Source organism: Balaenoptera borealis, assembly GCF_965194805.1.
Source record: "Balaenoptera borealis genome assembly, chromosome: 1".
Classification (NCBI taxonomy): domain Eukaryota; kingdom Metazoa; phylum Chordata; class Mammalia; order Artiodactyla; family Balaenopteridae; genus Balaenoptera; species Balaenoptera borealis.
The window spans coordinates 157,146,330-157,173,187 of NC_138860.1; the positions used below are offsets into that span (position 1 = coordinate 157,146,330).

At 39.0% G+C, this 26,858-nt stretch overlaps 1 protein-coding gene across 3 annotated transcripts in view; it reads left to right on the plus strand.

The window, feature by feature from the left end:
• Positions 1–26,858, plus strand: part of EIF2B3 (eukaryotic translation initiation factor 2B subunit gamma) — a 153,414-nt gene that overhangs the window by 17,221 nt on the left and 109,335 nt on the right. The window contains exon 3 of one of the 3 annotated variants that reach the window (XM_082364963.1): positions 728–794. The exons of the other annotated variants lie outside the window; for them this stretch is intronic. The gene's annotated coding sequence lies outside the window, so the exon portion shown is untranslated. The remainder of the gene's footprint in view (positions 1–727; positions 795–26,858) is intronic. 3 annotated transcript variants of the gene reach the window in all.

The window sequence follows — 26,858 nt, forward strand, 5'->3', positions numbered from 1 at the left end:
CAAAGTAAAACCTGAGCCAAAATTCAGAACCGTCTGATTGGGATCAACATGAGCTTGTAGGAAGCACAATGGAAGTACGTATAAACAGTTAAAAAAGTGAGACAGCCTTAGGAGGCAGTTTGTTAGTGTTTGCTGAGGGATGACTGGTACCTCCTTAAGGGAGAAAGTTGTACCCACAGGCTGTGCCATGGTTTAAAAGCAGTGCTCCTTTGAGCATTTATTTCTCTTCCCCTGTGCCCACAAAGCAGCTTCCTAAACATTTGGAGACTCTTTTTCAATAAGATTTTAGGTAAGATAAGAATATTCCCTTTGAGAGTTTTGAGTTTATTTGCTTTTGGTTCTTTTATCTTTACCCACTTCCTCCAGATTGAGTTCCCCAAATATTACTGTGAGGTTATCCCATGTGGCTTCTGCTTTGCTCAGAGAAAGACCACAGTAGTATATTAGATTTATTTGGCTTCTTTGTTTAAAATATGTTTTATCATTTTAATTTATCATCTTTGTCATTTGCCTTGTATTTGCTAAATGTATTGCAGTCCTACTTGTATGTGGAAACTTCTGTCATGTGTACTTATAGAATATTGGAGCTGGACATCATATCTGCTATGTTATGTTTTTTCAACATATTTCATTTGGTTTTATTCTTCTGGCACTGTTTTCTACTTCATTTTGCCTTATCTCATCCCACAATTTTGCTGATTTACTGGCTTTTCACTTTTTGTTTCAGCTGCCCAAACCTCTTTCCCTGACTTATCAAGAGAGATTATTGGCTCATTCATTCTCCCAGGCCCTGGGTGAGTGAGCTCCATTCTTATAACTGGTGCTGATAATATAAAAGTTCTTAGATTTTATATTTTCTTCATAATTGTGTTTCATATTTGCTGATGAATGATTCAGTCTTACCTATGTCTGAACTCATTCATTTGGCAAATATTTGTTCAGTCAACTAATAATAATGATTAAAATTGTTATTTATTAAATACCAATTGTGGACCAGTTATTTTTTTAAACTTTTTTTTTTTTTAATATGGAATGCTTCATGAATGTACGTGTCATCCTTGTGCAGGGGCCGTACTAATCTTCTCTGTTTCGTTCCAATTTCAGTATATGTGCTGCCGAAGCAAGCACTTTTTTAAACTTTTTATTATGGAAAATTTCAAACATGTACGAAAGTACATGGAACATTGCCTATGTATCTGTCACCCAGATTCAACAGTTATCAACCCATGGCAAATCTTATTTCATCTGTATTCCCACCCAACTTGCTACCTCTCATGTTCTTTTGAAGGAAATCTCAGACATCATGTTATTTCATCTGTAAATATTTCAGAACATTGGTATATGAGGGCTTTTTAAAAAATAAAAATAAAAGTATAATGCCATTATACCACCTAAAAAACAAATTAATAATTCATTAGTATCATCAAGTATCCAATCAGTATATGAGTTTCTAGTTGCCTCATAAATAGAATTTTTAAATCTTTTTAGTGTGTTTATTAAAATCAGGAAGCAAATAAGGACTACACATTATAATTGATTAAAATATCTCTTTTAATATATAGATTTCCCCTCCATCTCTCTTTTTTTTTACCCCCCTTATAATTTATATGTTGAAGGAGCTGGGTATTTTTCTTGTAGAATTTCCCACAGTCTGCATTTTGCTGATTGTGACCCTGTGGTGTCGTCTTTTTTTTTTTTTTTTATACATTTATTTACTTATTTATTTATTTTTGGCTGCATTGGGTCTTTGTTGCTGCGCGCGGGCTTTCTCTAGCTGCAGCGAGTGGGGGCAGCTCTTCGTTGCAGTGCACGGGCTTCTCATTGCGGTGGCTTCTCTTGTTGCAGAGCACGGGCTCTAGGCGTGCGGGCTTCAGTAGTTGTGGCATGTGGGCTCAGTAGTTGTGGCGCACGGGCTTAGCTGCTCCGAGGCATGTGGGATCTTCCCGGACCAGGGCTCAAACCTGTGTCCCCTGCATTGGCAGGTGGATTCTTAACCACTGCGCCACCAGGGAAGCCCTGTGGTGTCATTTAAAAAGTACTCCTCTCTCTGTATTTTCTATAACTTGGTAGTTGGACCTAGAGGCTAAATTAAATTCCAGTTTGAATTTTTTTGGCAAGATGCTTTTGTAGGTGGTGGTGTCTTCTATCTTGAGGCAAATCATTTTCTGATTGTCTTCTTTTGGTGTTAGCAGCTGTTAATGATCATTACCACCAGTCCCTAGTCCTTGTCTCTCTGGTCATTTGGCTGTCTGAAGCTTATTACTAGTAGATTCCTTAAGAAGTGGTCATGGTATCAGTGCTCAACAGATTATCTGCAGCCTTTGTATTCATAAGCCAATTTATGGGGATATAATATCCTTGACTCATATTTTTTCCTAAATATCTTAAACGAATTCTTTCATTATCTTCTATTGTAAAGTGTTGCTGTCAAAACAGTCCAAGTGAAAATGTGCTTTTCTTTCCCTTATGAGTGAATTGGTCCTTTTGTCTAGGCTCCCAAAGGAGTTTTTATTTTTCTTTAAAATCTTGTGGTTTTACTACATAATATGTCCCGTTGATGTTCTGAATCATATTTTCTAGATATGTAGTATGTCCTTTCCCTGTGAAGTTTCTGCCTTTTTTATTACTTCAGAGAAGTTTTTTAGAATTACAGTTTTAGGCATTCGTTCTGTTACATTGCTTTGGTTTTAGTCTTTGGGACTCTTATGTGTATGCTGGCTCTTTGTTGCTTATCTTCTCTTTCTGCTACTTTGCCTCAAATCCTTTTTATCTTAAAAAACAAATTTTTTTTTTAGGATTTTCTTCCTTTTTTACATTCTGTTTCCCTTAAGGCAGCGGTCCCCAATCTTTTTGGCACCAGGGACCAGTTTCGTGGAAGACAGTTTTTCCATGGACCAGGGGTGGGGGTGTGGGGGGTGTGGGGGATGTGGTTTCAGGATGATTCAAGTGCATTACATTTATTGTGCACTTTATTTCTATTATTATTATTCCATTGTGATATACAATGAAATAATTATACAGCTCACCATAATGCAGAATCATGGGAGCCCTGAGCTTGTTTTCACTTGCCACTAACTGATAGGGTTTTTTTTTTCCTTTTCTTTTCCATTATGGTTTATTACAGGATATTGAATATAATTCCCTGTGCTATACAGTAGGACCTTGTTATTTATCTATTTTTTTAATAGATCTTTATTGGAGTATAGTTGCTTCACAATACTGTGTTAGTTTCTGTTGCACAACAAAGTGAATCAGCCATGTGCATACACATGTCCCCATATCCCCTCCCTCTTGAGCCTCCCTCCCATCCTCCCTATCCCACCCCTCTAGGTCATCACAAAGCACCGAGCTGATCTCCCTGTGCTATGCTGCTGCTTTCCACCAGCCAACTGTTTTACATTCGGTAGTGTATATATGTTGATGCTGCTCTCACTTCGCCCCAGCTTCGCCCTCCCACCCCATGTCCTCAAGTCCATTTTCTATGTCTACCTCTTTATTCCTGCCCTGCAACTAGGTTCAACTGGTAGGGTTTTGATATGAGTCTGCAAGCAGTTGACTTATTATGGTCTCTGGGCAGTCAAACCTCTCTGCTAATGATGATCTGTATTTGCAGCCGCTCCCCAGTGCTCCCTAGCGTTAGCATCACCACTGCAGCTCCACCTCAGATCATCAGGCATTAGATTCTCATAAGGAGCACGCAACCTAGATACCTCGCATGCACAGTTCACAGTAGGGTTTATGCTCCTGTGAGAATCTAATGCCGCTGCTGATCTGACAGGAGGTGGCACTCAGGCAGTAATGCAAGCAATGGGGAGCAGCTATAAATACAGGTGAAGCTTCGCTCGCTCGCTTGCCCGCCTGCTGCTCACCTCCTGCTGTGCAGCCTGGTTCCTAACAGGCCATGGACCAGGACCCCTGCCTTAAGGCATTAAGAGTTGTGTTTTATTCATTCTTGTGTTCTTCCTAGTTTAGCTGTTATTTCTGAAATGATTTTTTAATTTTATTTTTAATTCATTCTTGAGTTCTGTCATTCATTTCTAACTATTCTAATTCAGATTTATGTTGTTCTTTGACATTTTCTATCATTTTCTTATTTTAGATAATTTTGAAATCTTAGGCTATGAATTTAATCTGTCTTTTGAGCATGTCTTTCTGACGTCTGCTTTTATGGTAGAGATGTTATTCTAACTTTTATTATTATATTTTTCAACAATAACCTTGTATAGGACTTGACTGTAATTCTTTTCTATTACTAATTTTAACCTGAAATTAGTTTTCCTAAATTTTTAGAAGGGAAGGCTGTCAGCATAGCTTTTCTAGCTTCATAGCTCTAGAGCCCCCTCTTTTGAGATCTTTCTCCTCTGCTTCATTATCTTCATTTTATCTGCCTTTTTCTTTCCTTTGCACTGATTATCCCTGTGCTGCCCAGTTTGGATTCTTTTCCCAGTGATTTCTCCTCAGTGCAAGACTTCATGTTGAAAGTGAGTATTGGTGGTTCGTTAATTTCGAGAATTCATAGGGCCAGGACTACACCAGCCCCTTCAGACCTTACTGAGAATAGATAAGGGGACTGTCTTAGGAGAGTTTAATGGAAGAGTTAGTGATTGAACCTTAGTCATTTACTTCAAAGCCCATGCTCTTAACTACCATACTGTGCCATATAGTCTGGGATAAAGGTAAGAATAGAATGTATACTTTATCCTGTAGGGATACTTTGAAGGATCATTAACAGGTTGATATTTTAGAACTATTACTACATGACTGAGGGGAGCTAGAGAGACCCTGGAAGGCTCTTGCAGTAGCCTGGTAAGAAATGAGGAAGGACCAAACCAAGTCAATGGCAGTGGTAATAGAGAGAAGGGAACAAATTGGAGAATATTTAGGAGACCTTTAAGGCTAATTAACTGGATGTGGGAGGAAAAGAAGGAGTGGTCAAGTGTGACTTCCAGGTTTCTAGCAAGAGCAACTGGATGGATGGTGGTGACATTCACAAAGTTAGAGACTGCAGGACAAGGAATAAATTTATAGGGGTAATATGACGAGTAACTACATTTAGCTTACTAAATACACTCTGCCTTTGCAATTCCACCAATTTGGATACTTGTACATCCACCTGGAACATGTTCAGTTCCCTCTATCCATACCTAAATAACTAATTCCTGATCTTCCTTAACCTGGATTTCCCCCCAAAAGCAGAGCCTGAGATAAGGGTATGTGTATGGGTAGTTTATTTTGAGAAGTGATTCTAAGGAACAGGAGTGGGATTTGGAAAGAGTGATATAGGGGAAAAGGGAATGGCAATCTAAGTGTGTGTTATGGACTTGGTTACCACTGTGGACAACTGAAGCTTAGCTCTGGAGACCTTCTCAGGGGCCATGTGGAATGTACCTTAGAGTAGTTGCCCAAGACTTGGAAAAGAGGAGTATTTATTCACTAGCTTCCTTTACCCATTGGTCAAAGGTTGCCCCGTGGGTATAAATTTCCTCACACTTTAAGGTTTGTATGTGTGCCAGAATGGCTGAGTGGGTTCCCACAAGTATCCCACATGGTGGTTGCTGGAAATCTCAGGACAGAAAATGAGAGATGACTGGTGCATGAAGTGAAATGCTGTCAGGTTACATAGCTGATGGCAAGAGAAATGTCTGGAATAAAAAGATGGACCCACAGAATGCGAGATGGGTCACAAGAGATGTCTTACTCATCTTTCAGGATTTGGCTAAAACTTTGATTGCCTCTGAAGCCTTCCTTAGCCTCCAAGTTTAAATTAATTGCCCCATCTAATTGTTCCCTAAGCACCCCTGTGTTTATCCTTATTATATAACTTTTTATATAAAACTGTATTGTAATTCCTGTTAGTTATCTGTTTCCCTCTCTTCCTATCTCTTGATAGGTTGGGATAGAATTAGAGTCCAAGGGAACAATTTTCTTGTTTCAGATGAGAGAAACTGAAGGATAGTAAAGGATTAAACCAGCCACTTTAAATATTAAAGGCCATAAGGATCTAGGTGGTTGGAAATTTACCTTCACTGTAGAATCTACAGTGCCCAGCACAGAATTTGGCACTTATTACTGGTCAAAATTTAAATATTTTTGAATGGATGAATGAATGATGACTGACTGACTGAATGAATGAATGGATTGATGGATAAAAAAATAAGAGTTTGGCTTCAGACCTGTTAAGAATTAGATTCAAGTAGGATATCTAGCAGGTAGTTGATAAACTTATGTAGAGTTCAGGAAGAAGATCTGAGCTAGAGATACAGGTCTAAGAGTCATCAGCTTATAAGTGATAGCTGAAGCTATGGATGTGAACCATCTTTCCCACAAGAATAAGTAGAGTAAATAAAAGACAGAGTCCAGAGGGCCATAGGAAACACCAATACTTAATAGACAGGTAGAAGAAGAGGACCCTCTGAAAGAGAGACACTCATGATCATGGATGTTTTAAAATAATAGATAAATAATAACTAATACATACATGTGGTTCAAAAATTTTAAAAATATAAAAAGGTTTATGGAGAAATGTTTTCCTTTCTTCCGTATCTACCAGCCATCCAGTTCTCCTTATTAGCCACTGTTATTAGTTTCTTATACTTTGAGGGTGTTTTAGTTTAGGATGGAAGCAACTTGAACATTTTTATAAGAGAGCAAAAGAGACAGTGGAGAAGTACAGAAGAAAGGAGATAAATGATGGATAAGGTTCCCAAGGAGACAAGAAAGAATTAAGGTACAGTTTTGGGCAGGAAGAAGGCTTACATCTTCCACTGAAATGAGAGGACAGGAGGGAAGAAAAGGCTCAAATGCAGATCAGGAAGGAGAGCAAGAATTAAAATAATTCCCTCCTGAGGCCTCTATATTTTTGATGAAGTAGGAGGCAAAGTTGTCTGTTGAGAATGTAGAAAGAGAAGGTGATGGGATTGGGACTTGTGAGTAATGAAGCTTTAGAATTACCACTGGAAAATGGGAGAGAGCTGACCAGAGACACTGAGAAGGAGGTCTAGGCAACATCAGGGGTGTAGCTGATGTTGAAGAATATAAATTTATAGTTACTTCAGTTAGCACAATTGTTGGGGGGATTTCCTTTTTTTTTTTTTTTTTCCCCTTTCACCATTGCTCAGGTGTCTAGGTATGGAGGAGAAGACATGTTTGGATTGATCAAGGATATGGGCAAGGTCAGCATTTGTACCCACTGGAGAGAGGAGAAAACTGAGGCTAGGAAGAATGAGATTTGGCTAAGGACTTAACGGACAAAGCCCTTCCTTCTCTTCTTTCTGGCATGATCTTGGCACAAACTTTCCTCCCAGAGCCAGTCCCTCCAGATTGGATCTGAGTCCTGGGTGAGAGTTTATACATTCATTCCTCTTCTGTGGGATAGCTAGTTTGCTTTCATTTCTTTCACTATGTATAGTGCTACAGTGAACATCCTTGCACTGGTTTATTTGTGCTCGTGTTGTGAAGGTAGACACCTGAAGTGATGTGTGGGTTGTAAGTTATGTGCATCTCCAAGTTTACTAGATACTGGCAAATTGTTCTCCAAAGTAGTCATACTAGTCTACATTCCCGCCAGTAGTATAAATGAAGAGTTCTGATTTCTCCCTGTCTTCACTAACAACTGATGTTCTAAGACTTTTACATTTTCAGTGATATGATGGGTGTGAAATGGTACCTCAGTGTTGGGGTTTTTTTGTTTGTTTGTTTTCATTTTTGTTTTTTGGCCATGATACGTGGCTTGTGGGATCTTAGTTCCCCAACCAGGGATTGAACCCAGGCCCCTGGCAGTGAGAGCACCGAGTGCTAACCACTGGACCACCAGGGAATTCCCCTCACTGTTGGTTTAGTTTTGCATTTTCTTGATTACTTGAGAATTTTTTGCTAAGTATATTGGCTCTTTTCCTTTTCAATGAATTTCCTGTTCATATCATTTGCCCACTTTTTGTTTGGGTTGTTTGTCTTTTTCTTGCTAATTTGTAGTATATACTCTCTACGCTCTGTATACTAATCCTTTGCTGATTATATGGGTTGCAGCTTTACCCCCAGTGTTACCCCTCTTTTCTCTTTGTTTATAGTATCTTTTGTCATACAGAAGTCTTAGCTTTTTTTTGTGGTGACCTAGATCAATCTTTTCCTTTATGGCTGGTGCTTTTTGTGTCTTACTTAAAGTATTAAAGATAGACTCCTGCCATCTAAAACTTTACAATTTTGCTTTTCATATTTGGATTTTTAAATTAGTATTTATAGTTGCATATGATGTGAAATAGATATCTATTTTTATCTTTTTCCCAAATGAAGAGTTGGTTATCCCAGCACAATTTATTGAATAATCTTTTCTTCCCCGATTTATACCAAGCTCCACATATACATGGGACTATTTCTAAGCTTTCTGTTCTGTTCCACCAATCTAGTTGTCTTTTCCTTCACCGATTTCCTATTGTTTTAATTACCATAGCTTTATAGAAATTCTGTCTAGTAGGATGACTCCCCTCTACCTCACCTTATTATAATTTTTCTTTAAAGTTGTCTTGGCCACTCTTCACCTTTTTTTTTTTTTTTTTTTTTTTAATTTTATTTTATTTATTTATCTGTTCATGGCTGTGTTGGGTCTTCGTTTCTGTGCGAGGGCTTTCTCTAGTTGCGGCGAGCGGGGGCCACTCTTCATCGCAGTGCGCGGGCCTCTCTTGTTGCAGAGCACAGGCTCCAGACGCGCAGGCTCAGCAGTTGTGGCTCACGGGCCCAGCCGCTCCGCGGCATGTGGGATCTTCCCAGACCAGGGCTCGAACCCGCGTCCCCTGCATTGGCAGGCAGACTCTCAACCACTGCGCCACCAGGGAAGCCCCACTCTTCACCTTTGACATATGAATTTTAGTATCAGCCGTGAAAAATCTTATCTTAGTGTTTGATTGGAATTATAGTGATTTTCAGATTAATTTGGGAGAGTTGGCATTTTTTAATACTGAGTCTTTCTATTCCTCGAACATAATATGTCTCTCTTTATTAAGGCTATTTTTGTGTTTTTGAATAAAGTTTAATAATTTCCTATAAAAATGTCTTACACATCTTTTGTTGAATTTATTAGTAGATGCTTTCTAGTGTTGTTATTGCAATGGTACTGTTTTTAAAGGTCCACACATTATATTTGGTTATGTCTTTTTAGTCTCTTTTACTCTAGAACAATCTCCCCTCCACCTCCTTTTTTTTCTTATGCCATTGACTTATCAAATAAAACAAGTATTTGTCCTATAGAGTCTCCCACATCTCGGGTATGTCTGCTTTCTACTGATGTCATTTAACTTATTTTTGATCGGTATTTTGTTTTATTTTTTTATTGAGGTATAATTGACATGCAATATTAGTTTCAGGTATACAGTTATAATGATTTGATATTTGTATATATTGTGAAATGATCACCACAGTAAGTCTAGCTAACATTCATCACCATATGTAGTTACAGAATTTTTTCTCCTTGTGATGAGAACTTTTAAGATCTACTCTCTTAGCAACTTTAAAAAATGTTCAGTACAGTATCATTAACTAGTCACCATGCTGTACATTGCACCTCCATGACTTACTTATTTTATAACTAGAAGTGTGTACCTTTTGACTCCCTTTGCTTATTGCACCTACCTCCCACCCCCTACCTCTGACATCTACTAGTCTGTTCTCTGTATCTGTGAGCTTGGCTTTGTTGTTGTTGTTTTAAGATTCCGTGTATAAGTGAGATCATATAGTGTTTGTCTTTCTCTGTTTGACTTATTTCACTTAGCATAATGCCTTTGAGGTCCATCCATGTTATTGCACATGGCAAGATTTCACTCTTTTTTATGGCTGAATAATATTCTATTCTATTCATATACCACATTTTCTTTATCCATTCATCTGTCAATGGACACAGGTTGTTCCATATCTTGGCAATTGTAAATAATATTGCAGTTGACACTGGCTAACTTGTTTCTCTTTTTCAGTATTTTCTTGTAAACTGGAGTTTGGCTCTAGCTGTTGATTAGATTCAGTTTCAAGTTTTTTGGCAGTAATACTTAATATGTATACTTCATATTTCATTATATTCAGATCTGAAATCAGGCATTTCTTTAAAAAACCTTGATTTTGATTATGATGTCAGTCATACCTCAAAAAAGTGGTTAAAAAAAAAAGAGCCCTGGTTTCTTTTTCTGGAACATGATGTTTATGGACTACAATCTGAGCTGTAGGAAAAATAGAAGCTTTTAAATTTTATTGTAATTGATTTTTCAGTTTTTCTTTTATGGTTTGTGATTTCTTTGCCTTGCTTTAGAAATTCTTCCCTATTTTAAGGTCTTAAAGATATTTTCTTATAATCTCATGTAAAAGTTTAGTCTTGCTTCTCACATTTCAGGCTCTAATTCACTTAGAATCTCTCTGTTTATTTCAGTCTTTTTAAGTATATCTCAAAGTTTTGTAATATCCTTCATAAAAATCTTATTTATCTTTTGTTAGATTTGTTCCCAGATTGTGTTTTCATGCTCTTTTTATTAGTATATATACTGTATATGTAAATAATATATATATAACTTAAAGAATCAAATAGTTCTACAAGACTTAGAGTGAAGGACAAGGGTCTCCTGCACTATCATTCCTCATTCCTTATTTTTGCTCTTCAGAAGCAACTGCTTTCAACTCTTCTTTTTTTCCTTCTGATAATGTCCTCAATATTTTTAAGTATCATATTTATACTACTATTTTCTTTAATTTTTATTTTTAAAAATATTTAATTAATTATTATTATTATTATTTTTTGGGGGGCTGTGTTGGATCTTCCTTGCTGTGCATGGGCTTTCTCTAGTTGCGGCTAGTGGGGGCTACTCTTTGTTGCGGTGTGTGGGCTTCTCATTGCGTTGGCTTCTCTCGTAGCGGAACACAGGCTCTAGGCGTGCAGGCTTCAGTAGTTGCAGCATACGGGCTCAGTAGTTGTGGCACGCGGGCTCTGGAGAGCAGGCTTAGTAATTGTGGCGCATGGGCTTAGTTGCTCCACGGCATGTGGGATCTTCCCGGACCAGGGCTCGAACCCGTGTCCCCTGCATTGGCAGGCGGATTCTTAACCACTGTGCCACCAGGGAAGTCCTTTTCTTTAATTTTTAGTTAATATCTATTGAATTTCTAGTATGAAAAGTAAGGATTTGACTCATTTAACACTTTGTCTGCCCCTCTCCATGTACCTATGCAAGCTCCCCCTTTCCTAATCTCCCAAATATAGTAGCATCATAATTTTTATTAAATCAATTATGAGGGCTTATTTATAGCTGAGCCTTATAGTGTACGAGTATTGTATTTCCCTTTTAAAAAAATCAACTTTATTGAGTTATAATTTGTATACAATAAAATACACCCATTTTAAATTGTACAGTTTGATTTTTTTTTAAATCAGGTTTATGGAGGTATAAGTTACATACATAAAATTCACCCTTTTTGGTATACTGAGTTTTTTTTAAATTTTTTAAAAATTTTATTGGAGTATAGTTGATCCATAATGTTGTGTTACCTTCAGGTGTACAGCAAAGTGACCCAGTCACACACACACATATATCCTTTCCCCTTCAGACTCCCCCACCCCCCATATAGGATATCACAGAATACCAAGTAGAGTTCCCTGCGCTACACTGTAGGTCCCTGTTGGTTATCTATCTTATATATAGTAGTGTGCGTGTAGTATACTGAGTTGTTTTGTATGTTTTTTTGTTTGTTTTTAATAAATTTATTATTTTATTTATTTACTTTTGGCTGCGTTGGGTCTTCATTGCTGCACGCGGGTTCACTCTAGTTGCGGTGAGCAGGGGCTACTCTTCATTGCGGTGTGCGGGCTTCTCATTGTGGTGGCTTCTCTTGTTGCGGAGCACAGGCTCTAGGCGCGCAGGCTTCAGTAGTTGTGGCACAAGGGCTCAGTAGTTGTGGCTCACAGGCTCTAGAGCACAGGCTCAGTAGTTGTGGCACATGGGCTTAATTGCTCTGCAGCATGGGGGATCTTCCCAGACCAGGGCTCGAGCCCGTGTCTGCATTGGCAGGCGGATTCTTTTTTTTATTTATTTATTTATTTATTTATTTATTTATTTATTTATTTATTTATTTATTTATTTATTTATTTATTTATTTATTTATAGCTGTGTTGGGTCTTCGTTTCTGTGCGAGGGCTTTCTCTAGTTGCGGCGAGCGGGGGCCACTCTTCATCACGGTGCACGGGCCTCTCACTATCGCGGCCTCTCTTGTTGTGGAGCACAGGCTCCAGACGTGCAGGCTCCGTAGTTGTGGCTCACGGGCCCAGTTGCTCCACGGCATGTGGGATCCTCCCAGACCAGGGCTCGAACCCGTGTCCCCTGCATTGGCAGGCAGATTCTCAACCACTGCGCCATCAGGGAAGCCCCGGCAGGCGGATTCTTAACCACTGCACCACCAGGGAAGTCCCTATACTGAGTTTTGATAAATGTACTGTGGTGGTATAACTACCACCACAATCAAGATATAGAAGAAAAGTTCTATCAACTCTTCCAAGCTCCTACTTTTTTTAAAAAAATACAATGTTTTGTTTTTCTTAGTTATTAATTGCCTCACTTTTAAAGTTGCTTAGTTTTCTGTTTCTATTGCTCATTCATCCTCAGATCCTTTAAAAGGAACATAAATGTATCAATATGTTTAAACACATCAGGTATTCTGTCAGTCACTTTTTTTTTTCCTTTAAGACAACCCTTCTGGAAGCCATCCATCCTCTCTTCAGATTTCTACTGGTTGCTCTCTAGCCTGCGGCAGATCTGTCATCCTGGGACTTCTCTTCACCATCATTCTGTGAATGCCCTTCTCTCTCCTGTATTGGATGCCCTGGTTCCTAGATCTCACGTTTTCCTCTTTCTTGGTTTACTCCCTCATTTCAAAGGAACCCAGTCCTTATTGGCTTTTTAAAGAGAGCCTAGAAGTTAAATATTTTGAGAACTCGCATGTTTGAAAATGTTTTATTCCATCCTTACTCTTGAATGATAACTTATCTTTGTACAGAATTCTAGGTTAGAAATAATATTCTCTCAGAATTTTTTGTTCCAAGACCAAACAGACAAACGTCTTTGATGACTACCTGTGCTATAGGTAGATTTTTTTTTTTTTTTCTCCAGAGTTTACCCTTTCACTGAGGTCCCATTTATGCAGGGTCTCAGTTCAAACTCCCAGGTTTCATACCAGCTTCAAGCTACATCTTTTGGCCCAATGTAACACTTTAAAACCCTAGTTAGGGCAGCCAAGGTTTCAAATTAGTTTTCATTTCCTTCTTCAGTCCTGGCACTTGGTATTTCCCTATTCTTTCTTGTAAGTTTGAATACATTTGGAGTAATTTTTTGTTATTGTCTTATCCAAAATTCTTAGGTGTTTATAACCATTTTTGGGTTCCTAGTCCACCAGTTTTCCAACACCAGAAGTCTCTGTGCTAAACACTCTATATACATTATTTCATTTAATCTTCCAACTACACTCTGAGGTAGATGCTATCTTTATCCCTCCTTTTTTGTTGTTTGGAAAGATATCCCATGTTTATGGATTAGAAAAATTAATATTGTTAAAATGTCCACACTACCCAAAGCAACGTACAGATTCAATGCCATCTCTGTCAAAGATCCAATGGCATTTTTTACAGAGATAGAAAAAAATATATATATATACACATATTCTTAAGATTCTTTTCCATTATGGGTTATTACAAGATATTGAAAAAAACATAAGAAGAAAAAAATGATTCAGGAAAAGTACATTTTAGCTATTAGGGGTCTTTTGTGGTTCCATATGAATTTAAGGATTTTTTTCTATCTCTGTAAAAAATGCCATTGGATCTTTGACAGAGATGGCATTGAATCTGTACGTGGCTTTAGGGCAACGAGGTTGAATAACTTGCCTAAAGTTCAGGTGGAAAGAAAGACTGTGCATTAGGTGCCAAAGTCTCGGTAAGTGCATTGAGTAATCAAGGGATTAATAGGATCATGTCTGCTAGGTACAGTCAGATGACACTTATCTCAGTGGAAATTGAATTTTTATTCAAGAGTGCAGTAGTGGTGTGGGTTAGGGACATGGTAAAGAGTTAGAAGAGTACTATGCGCCCTCTAGAGGAGTATCAGGAAACACTACTTGGATCTGCTTATTGAAGAGGGAATGCTTCATGAATATCACTTTCTAATTGAGTATTGTGGGAAGAATAGGAATTTGTGATGGTGGGGTGATGAGGAGGGATAGATATTACTTGTGTGAAGGAGGTAGAATAGCTCCAGAAAAAAACATGAAAATGTTGGTAGATTTTGTTGAAGAATTACTACAAAACTGAGATATGGGGGTATTTTTAGCTCCAAATTGTGTGATCTGAAGGCCTCACCCAGTGTTAAGCATATATCTTTAAAACTTATACCCAAGTCTATATATATATTTTTTTGAAATATACTAAAGAAGAAAACATGCCAATTAAATAACTTAATTGGTATTCTTTTGTCTTTCTGGGTGGCAGCCTGAATTATATCCATTTAAGGTTAATTTGATCATTTTTTAAAAAGTTGAACAGTAATGGGAGAGAACAGAAAAGCAGATGAAAAATGAAATCGAAAAGCAACAGTGACCTGCTTTGCAGTAACAGCTGATTATTCACACAAGATCTCTATCTGTAGCCAGTTGAGCACTTTTGAGGATAATTAAATTGGCTAAAGCTTTATAAATGAGTACATTTGAGAAATTAGTTAATTTACTTCAGAAGCTTAGCTTCTGTTCTTAGAGACTACTCTAAAGTAGGGAGTTAATTTATTAGCTAAATATGAGGATGTAAATTTTATTTTCCTTGGAACTACCTAGAACGTTTGCTCTGAAGATTGCAAGGGAGATCTTTCATATTTACTGTGCATGTCTGGCCTGGGTTTCTGATCCCCACAGCCACCTTGAAAGGTAGATGGTATTACTCTATTTTGCAGTTGAGAAACCTGATACTCAGAGAGCTTAAATAACCTGCCCCAAATCCCACACCTGGTTAGGTGCTGAGCGAGAGCTAGAACCCAGTCCTGGATTTTGAGATGCATTTATGAATTTCAAATGCCTATGCTTTTTTCACTCAATCATGTTGCCTCCAAAAGACAAGTATCAGTAGTCCTTATAGTCTACTCTAACTCTAGACTCTTGGCTTTAGAACAGGTTTAGTTGGTCTGGTATTTTTCAAAATTATATTTTCCTCTTCTTTTTGGGTCTGTGCGGTTGGTAGTTATTTTTATATATAAAACTCTTTCAAAGTGTGCAATTCAGTGGTTCTTAGTGTATGTAGAACTCTTTATATATATATATATATATATATATATTTTTTTTTTTTTTGCATTGGGTCTTCGTTGCTGCGCGTGGGCTTTCTCTAGTTGTGGCGAGCGGGGGCTACTCTTTGTTGCGGTGCACAGGCTTCTCATTGGGGTGGCTTCTCTTGTTGCAGAGCACCGGCTCTAGGCGCCTGGGCTTCAGTAGTTGTGGCACATGGGCTCTAGAGTGCACGATCAGTAGTTGTGGCGCACGGGCTTAGTTGCTCCACAGCATGTGGGATCTTCCCGGACCAGGGCTCAAACCCGTGTCCCCAGCATTGGCAGGCAGATTCCTAACCACTGCCCCACCAGGGAAGCCCTAGAACTCTTAAATAAATATTTTTGTGTAAAACATTTAAAAATTAGCAAATCTCCTAACAAGACTCAAGGAACTATGTTGTATCCTTGTCTTCCAAGAGTACTGCTTTTGCTCGATGATCTCTTTCTCCAAGTGGAGGGAGATCGAGTGTTGTAGGGAGACTTTCTATACTGTCTAGACCATATGAGCAAGAAACCTGTCTCTTCTTGAGCAAGAAGATCTCTATCTCTTGTGCAGGAAGTAAGGATGCAATCTGGGATCAGCACATAAAGCAAAGCTGGCTGACTCCTTGGACACTGAGCCTGACTTACATTAGTTGCTCCTCTGATTGTCTGAAGTAAGTGGCCAATGGTGCCATTTTTGTGCTTTAGAAACAGTGTATTCCTTAGATACACGTTTTGAGAACAGGTTAGTGAAGTATATTTAAGAGGCCTCAGCAGACTAAATCTATAATGGAGTTCTGTAGCCTGTGTTTAAAGCACTTATCTTATATTGCAGGTCTCATGGCTTCTCTTAATTTAGGGATTGTGGAGCTGATAATTTTCTATCAAATCTAGACAGGAATCTTTCTTTGGCGTCAGGCAGACCTCATTTACCCCCTGCCTCAGTTTCACAATGAAGAAAATAGGGATAATGATACCAACACATTAGTTAGAGGTTTAGTTATTTAAGTCCTTTGATGTAGAAAAAAAAACTATTGTCACATGTCTTATGAAACAGCTAACATGCTACAACAAAGAACAAACTATGCTGATGAAATCCCCATTGGAGAGACAGCTTATTAGAAAGATTGAGCATATGTGCTATTTTTAGGTGTTCAAAAAGCTAGGTGCGAGTTGTTTTCAGTTGAGTGCTTGATGTCTTTATCAAATTACAAATGTCTTGTCATTCTTTCCTGGAACCTTTCATTTTGCCCAAGGATTTGTTTTTGGCAGATTTCTATCTGCTTGAAAAAAATGAGTACAGTTTGGTCAGGGGAAGATCTGAGAACTTGGCCCCAACTTGCTTGAAGACTTTTTTAAGTGGTAACTTTCCTTCTTATGACTGCTTTGGTAGGCTGTGGTTGCCTGGGAGGACCTCAGTATATCCTCGATGATGCCTCCGTTGAGCCTGCTGGTGGCATAGAGAAAACCCCAGGAGTTACGACAGAAAGAAGTTAAAAAGTTAGATGAGGGAAATTTTGAACCTTTTTTTCCATTTCCCATACCCCCTCTGGGAAATCTCGATGGAGCTTTTCTCTTGACTGTACCAATCTAGTATATGTGTCCACAAGCTTGAAATGTTTTCATCTTACCCTTGTTGGAACTCTGGTCTGTGGGATGGGATTTCTACAGCCGTATACCACATTTGGTAGCCAGAAAACTTGCAAGTTTTGTGTGAGCTTGATTCCTTTGAGTCTCTTTCCTTCTGTAGGGAAACTTTCATGGAATGAGGGCTGTAGGGTAGGGGGGAAATGTGAAATGTGATAATAAATGTGATTATGATAGAAAGCCCAGGCTGTCATCACAAACTCTCTTTACCTTTGGGTGACAAGCAGCCCACATAGCTTAGGTTTTTTGAAAAGCTTAGGTTTTTTGAAACTCTTGGTTGGGCCACCTATCCTGCTCTGAATGATAAGGTAACACCATAGCCTGACCAGTGAAATGGACCCATATGTACAATTTGTGGGAAGTCAGTAAGCATTCTGTCATCATGACCAGAGAGTTCATTTGAAGAAGCCTGTAGCTACCCAACCTTTTTTCAGCTCTTACCTTGGGTATCATCTGCTCCAGCAAGCTTTCCCTAGCTTTCTAAGACTGGATTAACACCATTTTTCTGTAATCACACAGAGGATTTAAATTATCTGTTAAATCATCATCTCCCTGCACTAGACTGCGGAATAAGAACCATATCTGGGCCTCTCATAGAGAAGATGTTCAATATTTGTTTGGTTTTGTTTTTTTTTTTAATAAATTTATTTATTTATTTATTTTTGGCTGCATTGGGTCTGCGTTAGGTCTTTGTTGCTGCGCGTGGGCTTTCTCTAGTTCCAGCAGGCGGGGGCTACTCTTCGTTGTGGTGCGTGTGCTTCTCACTGCAGTGGCTTCTCTTGTTGTGGAGTATGGACTCTAGGCACATGGGCGTCAGTAGTTGTGGCTCGCGGGCTCTAGAGTGCAGACTCAGTAGTTGTGGCTCGCAGGCTCAGTAGTTGTGGCGAACGAGCTTAGTTGTTCCGCGGCATGTAGGATCTTGCTGGGCCAGGGATTGAACCCGTGTCCCAGGCATTGGCAGGCAGATTCTTAACTAGTGCGCCACCAGGGAAGCCCCTCAGTATTTGTTTTTAATGAATGACAGATGGAGGTAAGCTCTTTGTAAACATTTGGAACAAGCTTCTTACTCCTTTCATATAGACACAGATGTTTATGTGAGTCTAAGCGTGAGTGGATGAGATTCAGTGATTGTAGACCAGAGGGATCATAACATTGGCCGTCTGGTGTTCACTTTATCTACATCTGTAAGTTCCCACCAAGCCTTAGGTTTACTGACTTGGCTGGCCCTCTACCCCAAGCAGGTTATCCCAGAGGGAGAATTATTTTCTTTTATTTTATTGAAGAGGTAGGATGGCATAGTGAAAAGAATACAGACTTTCACAAAAACAGGTAGACCTGGATTCTAATTCTTGTTCCGTTACTTACAAGCTATGTCACCTTTGATGATATTACAAGTCCATTCCAAGTTTGCATTTAATTCATCTATAAAATATTCGTATTTTTCATTTATTCACAAATATGTATTGAGCACCTACTATATGCCAGGTGCTATTCTAGAAATACAGTGGTAAACCAGATAAACAAGATCCCTGCCCTCATGGAGTTACTTTTTAAGGAGAGAGAGAGATATAATAAATAAGGAAACAATAAATAAATAATTTCAGGTGATAACAAGTGCTAAGAAGAAAAATAAAGTCAGGGGACTTCCCTGGTGGTCCAGTGGCTAGGACTCCGCACTCCCAATGCAGGGGGCCCGGGTTTGATCCCTGATCAGGGAACTAGATCCCACATGCCGCAACTAAGAGTTCGCATGCTACAACTGAAGGTCCCGCATGCCGCAACTAAAAGATCCTGCGTGCCGCAACTAAAAAGAACCTGCATGCTGCAACTAAAGATCCCACATGCTGCAACTAAAAGATCCCGCACACGACAATGAAGATCCCCCATGCCACAACTAAGACCTGGCACAGCCAAATAAATAAATAAATATTTTTTTTAAAAAAGTCTGATAAGGGGATAAAGAGTGGTGGAGGACACAATAGCCAAGACACGGAAACAACCTAAATGTCCATCAGCAGATGAATGGGTAACTAAGATGTGGTACATATGTACAATGGAATACTACTCAGCCATAAAAAAGAACAAAATAATGCCATTTGCAACAACATGGATGCAACTAGAGATTATCATACTAAGTGAAGTAAGTTGGAAGGAGAAAGACATATACCAAACATATATTTCAAACTTACATGTGGAATCTAATATACGACACAAATGAACCTATCCATGAAACAGAAGCAGACTCACAGACATAGAGAACAGACTTGTGGTTACCAAGGGGGATGGGGGGTGGGGGAGGGATGGACTGGCAATTTGGGGTTAGTAGGTGCAAACTATTACATATAAAATGGATAAACAACAAGGTCCTACTGTATAGCACAGGGAACTATATTCAATATCCTGGGATAAACCATAATGGAAAAGAATATAAACAAGAATGTATATATGTGTACACTCAGTTATGTGTATAACTGAGGCACTTTTCTGTACATCAGAAATTAACACAACATTGTAAATCAATTATACTTCAATTAAAAAAAAAGTGGTGGAGGAAGGAGAGCTCTTTTAGACAGGAGATAATATTTGAGAAGAAACCATAATGACGTAGGGTAGTGAGCCATAAGAAGATCTTTCCTCGCAGAGAGAATAGCAAAGACCCTGAGGTAGGAATAAGTTTAGTATGTTTGAGAAGCAGCAAGACTAGTATGACTGGAGCACAGTAATTAAGTAGTTGAATGGTAGCATATGAGGCCTGAGAGTTGGGTAAGAACCATATCATAAAGGATCTTATAGACTGTAGTAAGAATTTGGAATTTAGATTTTATTCTCTGTTGGGAAACCTTTGGGGGATATTGAGTGACATCATGTGGTTTATGCTTTTAAAAGATTACTTCAGCTGCTTAATGGAAAATAAAACTGTACGGGCATACCTCAGAGGGTTCGGTTCCAGACTACTACAATAAAGTGAATATTTCAGTGAAGTGAATTACATGAAGTTTTTGGTCTCCCAGTACACATAAAAGTTATGTTTACACTATACTGTAGTCTGTTAAACGTGCAATAGTATTATGTCTTAAAAAACAATATACAGGGGCTTCCCTGGTGGCACAGTGGTTAAGAATCTGCCTGCCAATGCAGGGGACATGGGTTCGAGCCCTGGTCCTGGAAGATCCCACATGCTGCAGAGCAACTAAGCCCGTGCACCACAGCTACTGAGCCCATGTGCCACAACTACTGAAGCCTGCACGCCTAGAGCCTGTGCTCCACAACAAGAGAAGCCACTGCAATGAGCAGCCCGTGCACCGCAATGAAGAGTAGCCCCCGCTCGCCGCAACTAGAGAAAGCCTGCATGCAGCAACGAAGACCCAGTGCAGCCAAAAATAAATAAATAAAATAGATACAACATTAAAGAAATAAAAAATGTTTAAAAAAACCCCACAATGTACATACCTTAATTTTAAAAGTACTTTATTGCTAAAAAATGCTAACCATCGTCTGAGCCTTCAGCAAGTCGTAATCTTTGCTGGTGGAGGGTCTTGCCTTGGTGTTGGTGGCTACTGACCAGTCTGAGTGGTAGTTGCTGAAGGGTGGAGTCACTGCAGCAATTTCTTAAAATAAGACAACAGTGAAGTTTGCCGCATTCATTGACTTTTCCTTTCACTAGCAATTTTTCTGTTGCGTGCAGTGCTACTTGACAGCATTTTACCCACAGTAGGACTTCTTTCAAAATTAGAGTCAATCCTCTCAAACTGTGCTGCTACTTTATCAACCAAGTTTATGTAATATTCTGAACCTTTGTTGTCATTTCAACAATCTTCACAGCATCTCCACCAGGAGTAGAGTCCATTTCCAGAAACCATTTTCTTTGCTCATCTGTAAGAAGCAGCTCCTCATCCATTAAAGTTTTATCATGAGGTTGCAGCTATTCAGTCACATCTTCAGGCTCCACTTCTAAATCTAGTTCTCTTGCTATTTCCACTATACCTGCAGTTACTTTCTCCATTGAAGTCTTGAACCCCTCAAAGTCATCCGAGAAGGATGGAATCAGTTTCTTCCAAACTCCTGTTAATATTGATATTTTGACCTCTTCCCATGAATCACAAATGTTCTTAATGGCATCTAGCATAGTGAATCCTTTCCAGGTTTTCAATTTACTTCGCTTAAGTCCATCAGAGGAATCACTGTCTATGGCAGCTATAGCCTTAAGAAATGTATTTCTTAAATAATAAGGTCAAAATGACTCCCTGATCCATGGGCTTCAGAATGAATGTTGTGTTAACAGGCATGAGAACAACATTAATCTCGTACACTTCCATCAGAGCTCTTGGGTGACCAGGTGTATTATCAGTGAGCAGTAATATTCTGAAATGAATTTTTTTTTCTGAGCAGTAGATCTCAACAGTTGGCTTAAAATATTCAGTAAACCATGTTGTAAACAGATGTGCTGTCATCCAGGCTTTGTTGTTCCATTTGTAGAGCACAGGCAGAGTAGATTTAACATAATTCTTAAGGGCCCTAGGATTTCTGGAATGGTAGATGAGCATTGGCTTCAACTTAAAGCTGCATTAGCCCCTAACAAGAGTGTCAGCCTGTCCTTTGAAGCTTTGAAGCCAGACATTGACTTCTCCACTCTAGCTATGAACGTCCTAGATGGCATCTTCTTCCAATATAAGGCTATTTCACCTACATTGAAAATCTGTTTTTTAGTGTAGCCACCTTCACTACTTATCTTAGCTAGATCTTCTGGATAACTTGCTGCTTCACCTTGCACTTTGGTGTTATGGAGATGGCTTCTTTCCTTAGACCCCATGAATGAACCTCTGTTAGCTTCAAACATTTCTTCTGCAGCATCCTCCCGTCTCTCAGCCTTCATAGAATTGAAGAGAGTAAGGGCCTTGCTCTGGCTTAAGGGAACGTTGTGGCTGGTTGATCTTCTATCCAGATCACTAAAACTTTCTCCGTATCAGCAGTAAGGCTGTTACACTTTCTTATTCATGTGTTCACTGGAGTAGTACTTTTAATTTCCTTTAAGAACTTTTCCTTTGCATTCACAAGTTGGCTGTGGCACAAGAGTCCAGCTTTTGGTCTGTCTCACTTCTCGACATGCCTTCCTCACTAAGCTTAATCATTTCTAGCTTTTGATTTCAAGTGAGAAACATGCGACTCTGCCTTTCATTTGAACACTTAGAGGCCATTGTAGGATTATTAATTAATTGACCTAATTTCAATATTGTTGTGTCTTAGGGAAGTCCGAGGTAGGGGAGGGCGACCAGTTGGTAAAGCAGTCAGAAGACACACAGCATTTATCTGTTGTTTGCAGTCTTAATGGGTGCAGTTCATGGCACCCCCGAAAAATTACAAAAGTAACATCAAAGATTACTGATCACTGATCACCATAACAAATATAATAATAATGAAAAAGTCAGGGCTGGAGATACAAACCTGGGGATCATCAACAAATTAAATGATATTTAGAGCCAATGTCGGGACTTCCCTGGTGGCGTAGTGGTTAAGAATCCACCTGCCAATGCAGGGGACATGGGTTCGAGCCCTGGTCCGGGAAGATCCCACATGCCATGGAACAATGAAGCCTGTGCGCCACAACTACTGAGCCTGTGCTCTGGAGCCCGTGAGCCACAACTACTGAGCCCACGTACCACAACTACTGAAGCCCGCGTGCCTAGAGTCCGTGCTCTACAACAAGAGAGGACACCACAGTGAGAAGCCTGTGCATCGCAACAAAGAGTAGCCCCTGCTCATCGCAACTAGAGAAAGCCCATGCACAGCAACAAAGACCCAATGAAGCCAAAAATAAATAAATAAAAATTAATTAATTAATTAATTAAAAAAAATTAAATAAAGCCAATGTGAAATCATCTAAGGAGTGTGTGTAGCAGAAGAAGAGAAGAGGGCCTAAGTCTGAGCCCAGTATTTAGATATCACGAAGCAGAGGTGGAACAAACAAAAGCGATTAGGAAAGTATGGCCACTGAAGTAGACAGAAAAATCAGGAAATTAAGATGTCATGGAAGCTGAGTGAGGAAAGTGAATCAAGGAGGAAGTGATCAGTTGTGCCAAATACTACTGAGAAGCTGAGTAAAATGAGAACTAAGAATTTGGCAAGATGGGTGCATTCATGACTTACACCCTTGCTGGAGTGGTAGGGACAGAAGCCTGATTAGAGAGGAGGGGAGGAGGAAGAGGAAATGGAGACAGTGAGACAGCTGTTTCGAGAAATTTTGATATGAGGTGAGAAGAAAATTAGGACAGAATGAAATATTTCATACCTACAAAAGAATATGTGTGATAGAAATACTCCCTTGCTTAGCTTATAAAAATGACATTCTTTTTTTTTTTAAGATGGATTATATTTTACCATATGTGTATGCTGATGGGAATGATCTTGAAGAGGAGGAAATTGATGACAGAGAAAAGAAAGCATTCAATTATTCAATTCAACTATATTTTTCCTAGCTACAATATACTAGTCACTGTGCTGGGCTCTTGGGATGAACAGTGAATAAAACAAAGTCCCTGCCCTTATGAAATTTATCGAGTAGATTAGAGGGAATGTGATCCAGTGTGCAAGTGGGTAGGTTTGCCTTAGATTGGAGGAGGGACAGTTAATCCATTATTACAGACAGAATATGTAATATGTAATGCATGTACATTTGTTAACTTTTTGCCACAAAGATGTTCGCTGCTTCTGTTTTCTCATTGAAATAAGAAGTGAAGCCACCAGCTAAGAGTAAGGAAGGGAGAAGATTATTGAAATTTTAAGGAAGGATGAGAAGATATGAAATCATCTCAGAGGATGTAAGAGTTAATTGACTAGAGGGCTTGCCTGGTGGCGCAGTGGTTAAGAATCTGCCTGCCAATGCAGTGGACACGGGTTCGAGCCCTGGTCCAGGAAGATCCCACATGCCGCGGAGCAGCTAAGTCCTTGTGCCACAACTACTGAGCCTGCGCTCTAGAGCCCGCAAGCCACAACTACTGAAGCCCATGTGCCTAGAGCCCGTGCTCCACAACAAGAGAAGCCACCGCAACGAGAAGCCCGTGTACCGCAACGAAGCGTGGCCCTTGCTCGCAGCAATTAGAGAAAGCCCACGCACAGCAATGAAGACCCAACGCAACCAAAAATTAAATAAATAAATAAATTTAAAAATAAAATAAATAAAATAAGTCTAGCAAATACTGTTATGAGTTTTTTCCACCTGTGTTCAGCTTCTTGGATTCAGGTGTAAAGTAGGCAAAGAGCTGGGATTTATCCAACATTGGAGCTTTGCCAGATGAGTACAAGGGATAGAGTGGTGAGGAAGGCAAAGATGTATGTAAGGGAGTAATTATAGTGATTGACCACCATAAGCTGTGTAAGTGAGGTCAGCAGGGGAACGAGGATGTGAAAATTCAGTGTAGTGAATGAATCAAGGATCCTGTTAGAATCAGAATTGCTGGATTCAGAGTACCAGAGTAAGTTAGTTGGAAAAATAGGAGAAGGTGGTGGTCAGAGAATAGGATGTAAGCTCAGTGAGGACAGGGATTTTTGTTTTGTCCACTGCTATATCTCTAGCCCCTAAAATAGTACCTGGTCGTATTAAGGGTTCAATATGTGTGTGTTTTATGAATTCATAGGTTATTTTAAAATGAGACTTTGGAGATAGTGCAGTTATTGGTAATGCCAAGGAATAGGGTATGACAAAATGGTTGAGTGAGGTGGAGCAAAAAATAATCAGAAGTGTGGTCAAGGAACCCTAACATAAGGATGTTGAAATTACTGAGGTAATAAAAGAAGGAATGAAACAGAGGAAGATAGTTCTAAAGTAGTTTTTTAAAAATCTTAATAAATATTTATCAAAGTTATGTGTGCACATAATTTAAAGAGTTCAGCAGTTCAGAGTTTGTCCCTAAAAATTTTAGTCCCCTGTCGCCCTCTCCCCATAGTCTTTACCGTAAAGGTAATCACATTTTCTTCTTTTAGCTAATTATTTTGGTTTTTACCTTTGTATCTCTAAATAACATGCTTATTAAATGGTTACTTTCTGTTTTAGACACTACTTATTGATTCCCTACTATGACAGATGAGGATTTTGCTCCTTCTAATATAGTTATATTGTAATTTTGGAAGATCAATATTTAGTGCTTGGCTATGTAGTTTGACCATGTAAACTGCTGAGCCTTGTGGTCATCTACAGTTTTTTTCCTTTGCCACACCATTTTTTTCCCTGCAAGGTAATAATCATAGCTTGTCTTTCCTGTGCTTAGTTTTCTATGAACTTATTGATTAACCCCAACTTTTTACTAGTTGTCTAATCGTCTCTCAAGATATTTAGACTCCTCAGCTATTCTGTCAATTTCATCTTCCTAAGGAAGTCTCTCCCAGAGTAGTAGTGATTGCCTTCTTTGCCTGGTGTGTGTGTAGTTATCATTCTGTCATCTCCCTTCACCATCATGAGGATTTACTTTGCCTCTTTTCTTCAATTTCCTGGAATCCATATTTTCCTTTTTCTTGGTTTACTCCCTTGTTTTTCTGAAAAACATACTAGAGCTTTCTGACAAAATTTGTTTGGGAGCTAAATTTTTTGAGACCTTGCATGCCTGAAAAATCTCTTTATTCTACCGTCATACTTGATTGATAGTTTGACAAGGTATAGAATTCTCAGTTGCAAAGCTGATCCTTAAGAATTTTGAAGACATTGCTCCATTGTCTTTACCTTCCAGTGTTGTTAAGTCCTAAGCTTTTGTAATTACTAATCTTTTGAATCTGATCACCTTTTTCTCTGGAAATTTGTGTCATCTTCTCTTTGTCCCAAGTGTTCTGAAATTTCATGATGATGTACTTTCATGTGAATCTGTTTTATCCATGTGAGCCCTCCACTCAGTGAAACCTTTCAACTTGGATATTCATGTCCTTCAGTTTAGGGGAACTTTAAAAAGTCATTTTGTTGATGATTCTTAACTATTTTTTTCTGTTTTTTTTTTTTTCTAGAAACTTACTATTCTGATAATGGATCTCTTAGACTGGTACTCTAATTTTCTTATCTTTTCTCTCATATTTTCCATTTTTTAATCTTTTTGCTCAAATTTTGTGTATGGATGGAGCATGTTGACTATGAGCTTCACTGTAGGGTGATATAGTAATATGGTTGGGCTCTTTCAGAGGAATCTCTTACATCTGTATCTTTAGGTTTTTTCTCTTTCTGCTGGCATTCTAGGAAATGAATGAGAGTCAGGGCTCGGGTTGGGGCAGGGAGGGGAAGTGGGTGTCTCAGAATCCTGTATATATTCTTTTTTAAATCCCTCCTTTTCTCTAAGGTCCATCCCGTCTCCCTACTGCCAGCTGTGATTATGCTTGTTCCCCAGTCCAGATATCCTCTATTTTATTCTCTTCAGCCATCTACAGCGGTGGGACCTGTGCAGTAGTTGGGTTGCACAGAGTAGAAAAGAGGGATCTTTCAAAGGGCCTTTTTATTCTAACCCCTCCCTTCCCAGCTTTCTACTCATATCAGTTTCTGAGCCTTTTGGGGAGTCTGGTATAAACTGAGTTGCTTCTCAGTTTTCCTACGACTGACTTAGGAGTCATTGTTTTCAATGTTGTATTCTCTCCCATTTTTCCTGTTTTTGTGCATTTATGCCCATTTAAAATATCCTATTACTATTATTCCATTGATGTTTTGGGAAAGGGAAATATAGTTGTGCCTCTTCAATCTATCATCTTTACTTAAAACTTTCACAATCGCTAAAGAAGGAGAAGGGTGACAAGGGAGTTCTGTAGCTGACTGCAACGAGGAGGAGTAGGTGATTTTGTCTGTTGTCATGTGCTTCATGTCATGAACTGGGGTAATGGAGGTTGAGAAATGGCCTGGAAATGATAACGACTAAGGAGTTTACTTACTCCATCTCTGGGGCCTTTGGT